The 8,137-nt window shown below is 46.1% G+C and overlaps 1 non-coding gene across 1 annotated transcript; it reads left to right on the top strand.

Annotated features, from left to right (window-relative positions):
• The first annotated feature begins 4,699 nt into the window (after positions 1-4,699).
• Positions 4,700-4,802, top strand: LOC137207340 (U6 spliceosomal RNA). The gene has a single exon (XR_010935040.1). It is a non-coding gene; the product is annotated as a U6 spliceosomal RNA (small nuclear RNA).
• The last annotated feature ends 3,335 nt before the right edge of the window (positions 4,803-8,137 follow it).

The raw sequence follows: 8,137 nt of genomic DNA, 5'->3' as shown, positions 1-8,137 counted from the left end.
TATGTGGGTAGAGTTGCTTGCGGTATCCTCTTATTATCTTTATGATGTCTGCAATGTTTGTAGTGATAGCCTCTGTTTCATTCTTTTTTTTTAAGCAGTTCATTTTATTTTTTTATTATTATTTTTTAATGTATTTATTTATTTATTTATTTTTGGCTGCATTGGGTCTTCACTGCTGCACGCAGGCTTTCTCTAGTTGCGGTGAGTGGGGGCTACTCTTCGTTGCGGTACGCGGGCTTCTCATTGCGGTGGCTTCTCTTGTTGCGGAGCACGGGCTCTAGTCACGCGGGCTTCAGTAGTTGTGGCTCAAGGGCTCAGTAGTTGTGGCTCAAGGGCTCAGTAGTTGTGGCTCGCGGGCTCTAGAGCGCAGGCTCAGTAGTTGTGGTGCTTAGCTGCTCCATGGCACATGGGATCTTCCCAGACCAGGGCTCGAACCCGTATCTCCTGCATCGGCAGGCTGATTCTTAACCACTGCGCCACCAGGGAAGCCCTCTTTCCTCGTCTTTTGACTAGAGAGAGCAGGCTTTGTTGTTGTTTTGTTGTTTTTTGCCTGCCTCCATTGACGTATTAGGTTGCCAGCTTCTCCAGTATCCAGTTAGATATAAAAGGCAAAAAGGAAACCCAGGGTACTCACTGCCATATCATTTCTTGGGTCTCAAGAGAGCCCTAGCCAGTCTGCCTCTTCTCTCAACCTCTCAGAGTCTTCTTCTGTTTGTTTATGTGGAATGTCCAGGGGGATATTTAGCTTTTACTAGTGGGAAGGCTAGGAATAAATATGTCTACTCCATTTTGTTTGGAACCAGAAGTCGGGAGTCATTGTTTTTATTAAAATATCACACTGCACTATAATTCAAGCTACCTCTTTAGGAGTTTGTTTCACATTCTAAACTATGAGGGCAAGAACTGTGTTTTATTCATCTTTGCATCCCTAGTGTCTAGCAGAGTAGCAATAAATTATTTTTTTAATTGAATTGTAGTGTGTTATCAAGCATTTTTATATTTCCCGGAAGGATGTTAGGAATTTGGGCAGATACAGATATATTACCACCAGAGGGCAGTAGCAGCAACACTTCACTAAGGGCTCTGAAGCATACACACCCTGCTCCAGAACGAAACCTTTCCCCAGAACTACTTCCTCTTAGTTTGTATGAGAAAAGCTGAAGTCTGGGAACTTAATGATGGGCCTCCCAGGGGGGAAAAAAAGGACTTGACAAGGTTGTACTGGGAGCACAAGGATCCCCCTCTTCCCAATAAAGGGATGGGAAGTCACATGTTTCCAGCATCTAGAGGGACAGTCATGCTTCTGGACACTCCTCACAATAATTCACAGGCATTATTTCCTCCATTTTACAGATGAAGAAACTGAGGCTCAGAGGGCCTCTCACAGATAGTGAGAGGGAGCTCTGAAGCTCTTACACTGCTTCTTCCAAGAGATGCAAAGGCAGCCTTCTCCCTGTGATGGAATGAACAGGAGAAGGAACCTCCTTGGGCAATGAACCCAGGTCAGCCCCACACCCAGCAAGCCTCTGAGCTCTGAGTGTGTTCCTCATCTTTCTTTAGAGGGGTGATGATCCATTCTGCTTTCAAGAGCTGTACGATATTGGGCCAGGGCCAGTGCAAAGTGAAAAATGTGGGACCCCCTTGTTAAAAAAAATTAAAAATTTCAAAACAGCAACAGCAGAGCATTAAACCAAGCCTGAGGGCCTGTGTGGCTGTGCAAGTCGCCTGTCCCTGAAGCCAGCCCTGTCTAGAGCAATAATAGAAATAATGAAATAATAATAGCTTCCCTCTTTGGGGCACCTATTTTGCACTAAATTCTCCTTGTCACTTTAAATATTTATTTCTTTTAACCTTTCTGAGATTGTTTTTATTTCCCCCTGTGTGTTTTTATCTCTACAATGGGGAGGTTGGACTAGACCAGTAGTTCTTAACCCTGGTTACACATTAGAAGCACCTGGGGACTTTTAAACAATACCCAAAGCTGGTCCCACCTCCACAGATTCTAACTGAACTGGATTGAGTCTCAAGATGGGAATTTTTACTGGCAGTGACATGAAGAATAGGTGTCCTTGGTGGGTCTGGGTAAAGGGTGGGTCTTTTAGGACATTGTTTCTCCTCCACAGCAGCCATTTACCCAGCCGTCGGTTCCGCCCAGGGTGTCAGTACTCCAGGGTTAGCTGGTGGCCTCTGGAGGAAACCATCCATTGGTGGCAGTATTTCTGGGTACAAAGAGAAGACGGTGGCTTCCCCACCTCTTCTGGGAACTGCCAGCCTGCCTAGCTTCCCTGATAAAACCAAAGCAATGTGCATAAAACTGTTATAGAGAAGAAAGCAGAGAGGAAAATGATGTGTATTGCACACTTTCTGAGTGTCTGGCATTACACAATGAACATTCATATTTAACCTTCCAAAAACCCTTCTGGGTATTTTCTAGAATCCCCATTTTTACAGCTCAGAAAGCTTAAGGATGTTGCTGGACATCACACAGCTGATTGAGTGGTCCCTGTACTTACTGTAGGGGCAGTGTTGCGGTTCAGCATGGTGGAGGGTGGAGTGGGGTGCAGAAGTGTAGGTATAAGGCTGGGTGGTGCTTGCCTCACCTCTGCCCCGTCATCTCTCTTGACCCCTGCTAGCCTGAGGCCTGGGACCCCTACCGTCTTGCTCCAACCCCACCTCCACTCCCACCCAGCAGTAGTCCCTGGGCAAACCATGACTGAGGGCCAGTACAATCTCAGAACCCTGTGGGACTGGCCCTCCCTTTTCTGGCAAAGAGAGCCAAGCCGTGGATGAAGCCAATGAGGCATGTCCCAGGCCTGCCTTATCAGGACCGCACAGAGCCCAGAACAGCTCACCTTGGGTCCTATGGAAATGGTCTGGAACACTGGGTCCATTCACTTTTGTGAGAACCCAAGGACAAAAGGAAGGTCCCCTGGGGAGGCAGCCCAGGCTCCTCACGGAAGCCTGTCAAGAGATGGGACTAAAGCAGATGGGGGGCTCTGGAGCCACTGAGCAAGGCTGAAACTCCTTCTAAGACTAAACTCCTTCTTTGAAGCCAGTTACGCTGCAAAGATCCTGAGTCTGCACACGGACTGGGGCAATTCTCACCCTGATGACCGACCGTCAGCCTCAGGCTCTGCCCAAGGCGGGATAGTTTCACTTTTGAGGAAGGAGCTCATAATTCCCCTCCCTACTCTTGGAGGGCCTTGGATGGCATCCTGCCCATCCTTCCCTGGCTCAGGGAAGCCATGGGGTCTGGGGTGGAATGTTGGGAAGTAATGCAGACCCCAGACAATTTAGGGGGTGGGCAGGACTGCAGCCTCTCTAATGGAGCCATGGCCAGAGCAGAGGGGAGGGCTGGAGCTGATCTGGAGGGCCCCTCCCCATAGGAATCTACCCACACTTCCACTTAGGCGAGTAGACCTGCAGTTTCACAGCCCCAAGCTGGGCTAAGCCAGTGAGGCCTGGACCAGCTAATAGAAGCCACAAGGAAAGAAAGATTTCTATCACATCATTCATCTTGGGGCAGCCAAGTGGTTTGGGTGTGGAGGACTGGGGAACCTGCTTTTAATTCATTCTTTTCCTTTTTCTTTTTTTTTTTTTTTTGCCCACACAGCATGTGGGATCTTACTTCCCTGACCAGGGATGGAACCCATGCCCCCTGCGTTGGAAGCACAAAGTCTTAACCACTGGACCACCAGGGAATTCCCTAATTCATTCTTTTTTTTTTCTTAACAAATTTATTTATTTACTTATTTATTTTTGGCTGCTTTGGGTCTTCATTGCTGCCTGCGGGCCTTCTCTAGTTGCAGTGAGCGGGGGCTACTCTTCGTTGCAGTGCACAGATTTCTCACTGCGGTGGCTTCTCTTGTTGCAGAGCACGGGCTCTAGGCACGCAGGCTTCAGTAGTTGTGGCACGAGTGCTCTAGAGTGCAGGCTCATTAGTTGTGGCACATGGGCTTAGTTGCTTCGCAGCATGTGGGATCTTCCCGGACCAGGGATTGAACCTGTGTCCCTTGCGCTAGCAGGCAGATTCTTAACCACTGGACCACCAGGGAAGTCCTAAAATGGTAAATTTTATGTTATGTGTATCTTACTACAGTTTAAAAAAAGAAAAAAGGATATTTAATGGTGGTTAGCTTAGAAAGCACACCAGACCAGAAAGCGCATCATCAGACAGTCTCATCTGAGGCTGAAAAGAGGCTTCCAGAAGCACCTGCAGGCTTCTGGGGAAGGCATAGTCTTCCCCTTAAGGCTCAAAATGATCCACCGAGGGGGTTAGAAATGAGTTCTTAAAAGCCTGTCAGATGTGCCTCCCTTCTCACCCTTTCTGGCTGTCCTTAGGTCCATGAGATGGGATTATCTCTCTCCTCTCCAGTAAAATTTGGGGGTGCATGTGAGGACCGAGCCAGTAAGCCAGCCCCTGGCATTTTTGCACCCTGCTTTAGGACTGCTGAACCATTTTACAGAATCTTAGCTGTTATGGGTGTGTGAAGTTTGCAGTGGAGAACGCAGACTGCATCCAGGCTGAAAGAGCCAGCTAACGATGCAGCAGAAGGTATACTCTCCGGGCAGAGGTCCCATACGCCCCCGGTAGGGGTCTGTGGCAGTGTCTAGGAGCACAGGAGGCCTCGGGAGAGAAGGGATTTACCTGCCTGGAGTGTATTTTTACTTAAAAATTCACAAGAGTGGATCTTATTACATTTTTACTTAAAACACATATAACATCACTGGAATGACACAAAAGATTAACCTGGTCCTTGTACAAGGATGACGTGCAAATTTGTGAAGCATTTCATATTTTTTTAGCAGTCGATAACTGAAAAGTGAAATTGGAAAAGCAAACCAATTTACAGCAAAACAACAACAAAAACAGAAAATACTTAAGGATAAATTTAACAAAAGATGTGCCAGACTTACATGCTGAAAACCACATGTCACTGGGGCACCATCCTGCCCCGTGGCCTGCTGGCTTTGACTACCAGGTTGGGTGACTGCTCAGTTGACCTGACAGCAAGGGCACCAGCCTGTGTTGTTTTTGCCAGAACTGGCAGGGGTGGACTGGGATACGGCTGGCTGGGAAGGGCCAGACAATCAAAGTGCTCTCAAAGACAAAGACAAAGATGACTTGACTCTTTCAGCTAAGGGCCTGTGGCATCCTGTCCTGGTCGCCCCATCCTGCCCCTCCCCACCCTGTGATTAGTGTGGTAACTGTGAGTGGTGAGGATGACAGTGAATACTGTGAGAGTCAGAGTTGATGAGTAGATGTGTAACATCCCTGCAGGCACCTACAAGGCTGGTGTTCTCTTGTCTAAGCATCTCTGACCTTAAAGGCATGGTCCTGGGTCAGCCCGGTTCTTGTTTGCTTACCTAGTATGGCTACTCTTTGAGTATGCTTGTGTGTTTATCCTGATTTCATTTCTTAAATATTATTTCTTATTAAAAAGTGATACTCAGGGACTTCCCTGGTGGCGCAGTGGTTAAGAATCTGCCTGCCAATGCAGGGGACGCGGGTTCAAGCTCTGGTCTGGGAAGATCGCATGTGCCGTGGAGCAACTAAGCCCGTGCGCCACAATTACTGAGCCTCCGCCCTAGAGTCCATGAGCCACAACTACTGAGACCGCATGCCACAACTACTGAAGCCCATGCACAAAAAGCCCATGCTTCGCAACAAGAGAAGCCACCACAATGAGAAGCCTGTGCACCGCAACAAAGAGTAGCCCCTGCTCACCGCAACTAGAGAAAGCCTGCACGCAGCAACGAAGACCCAACACGGACAAAAATAAATAAATAAATATAATTAATTAATTAATTTTAAAAAAATGTGATGCTCGGGACTTCCCTGGTGGAACAGTGGTTAAGAATCTGCCTGCCAATGCAGAGCACATGGGTTCGAGTTCTGGTCAGGGAAGATCCCACATGCCTCGGAGCAACTAAGGCCATGTGCTCTAGAGCCTGCAAGCCACAACTACTGAGCCAGCATGTCACAACTACTGAAGCGCATGCGCCTAGAGCCCGTGCTCTGCAACAAGAGAAGCTACCTCAATGAGAAGTCTGAGCACCACAACGAAGAGTAGCCCCCGCTCGCCGCAACTAGAGAAAGCCCACGCGCAGCAACGAAGACCCAATGTAGCCCAAAATAAATAAATAAATTAATTAAAAAAATTAAACTTAAAAAAAAAGTGATACTCACTTATCATAGAAAATTTAGATAAACAAATTGAATAAACTGAAATAATCACCCAGAGATAACCTCTTGGAAGCCTGTGATGTGGTTCCTGACAATGCCTTCCGGTAGGAACCAATAGTTCCCATTTCAGGATAAGCGAATAGTCCCAGCTAATTACAAAAGTTTTTATTTACAGAAGAATGCCAGCTAATAAATGTCAAAGAAATTATAGCATCAGAAAAACACTCTTTTGCAATCCCTAATGAAAAAATTGATTCAGGCAAGGAACGTCAATGGATGCTAAAATCCTTAGGTAAACGCTTTCTTGGGGGAAATGATCAGTCTAAAGAAGAAAATATAAAGTTACAATGGGAGGGATCATCTTAACCTAGTTCTTCATCTAGCATCACCACTAGTAGGACATCATCCCATGCTTTCTGGCGTGATGAATTAGGCAGAGTCAGCAACACCTGGATATATTCTTGCCAAATTTAATCAAATCTTTAACTTCCAGTCTTCAGAAAATGCAGGGAATAAAGGAACAATTGAAGTGACATCACAAGGAAACAACACATATCTAGACAGGACAGTCAACAAGACGCTGGTGTGGCTTCTTCATATCACTGTCAGTAGAAACACACAAAAATAACAGAACAGACCAGTGTTTCTTCTAGATTAAAGATACTTAAGACATGTAACAACCAAATCCAATTCTTGGTCCTCTATTGGATTCTGGTTTGAACAACCCATCTAAAGAAGTCATTTTGGGGGAGTAAAAGAAATTTGAGTAACGACAAGGTATTTGTTCATTTTCTTAAGTATTAGTGCAGCTATTCAGGAAAATATGTTTTAAACAGAAACCTATTGAAGTATTTAAGGATGAAAATATTTTATTAGCTTTTTTGATTTTGTTACTTTAAAATACTTAAGCAGAAAAAAAATAGATGAAACAAATATGACAAAACGTCAAAAGCATTAAATCTGAGTGATGAGTGAATTTGGATGTGGATGATTATTATACCATCACTCTTTCTGTATATTTGAAGTTTTTCACAATAAAAAAATTTTAATAATCAAGAGTATTTAATCAAACATTTAAAAAATCTGGAGATTTCATGTAAAGAAATCCAAATTTCTGGCTTCTCTGGAAACTTCACAGTATCTGGGCCACAGGGTCCATATTTCCAGATGGAAACATCTGGCCCTGAGCAGTGGCTGTTCTTTAGGTTCCTCTCCTGTCCCAAGTATGCCCTCCCCTCTGCTCACTTCACCCACTTATTTACCTGCCTGGCACTTGAAGTCATTTGAGTTTGCCTAAAAAGGCCCAAACAAAAGCAACAATTAAACCAATGCTTCTGGGATACATAGGGAATGAAGGCCCCTGATGAGGAGGAGGGTCCACACTTATGCTGTAGACTCCCAGGGGCAGAGTAAGAACTTGAGGGCGTGTAGGGTGGGTTTACACCCACGCAGCAGGTCACGGCCCAAAGGTCTCTGTCAAGGTAGTATGGTTGGTTCTGAGGGGGTCTTAGTCATGTGATTTTTAAGTTGTTGATTATATGTTAACATCGGTCATTCCTCTTGGCGCCCCCAACCAATCTCCTTTAGGATGTCCTCAACCGTTTTACTCTGCGCATCTGGTAAAGCAGAAACCCGAAATGCACTTTCCCAGCTTCCTTTGCAGTTAGGGCCCAGACATGTGACCTGATGTCCACCAATCAGATGCAGCCTCAGAGCCTGGATTTGGGAATTGAGCCCCACCCAGTTTGGCGAGGGTGGAGGCGGGCGGAAGTGCCCAGCTGCCAGAGGTAGCAGTAGCGGAGTGTGAGCCCAGCATCAGTCTTGCCAGGGGTCGCACCTGGTCCACACTCAGTCAGGGCAGCAGTTGTGTCTCTTTACAGCAGCTCTGCCTTGTCACAGCTGCCAAGCCTGGCTTCATGCTCTCATAGAGACTCTTAGAAGTACCTTAAG

This window comes from Pseudorca crassidens, chromosome 1 (assembly GCF_039906515.1).
Source record: "Pseudorca crassidens isolate mPseCra1 chromosome 1, mPseCra1.hap1, whole genome shotgun sequence".
Lineage (NCBI taxonomy): Eukaryota > Metazoa > Chordata > Mammalia > Artiodactyla > Delphinidae > Pseudorca > Pseudorca crassidens.
This window is presented reverse-complemented; position numbering and strand designations above follow the sequence as displayed.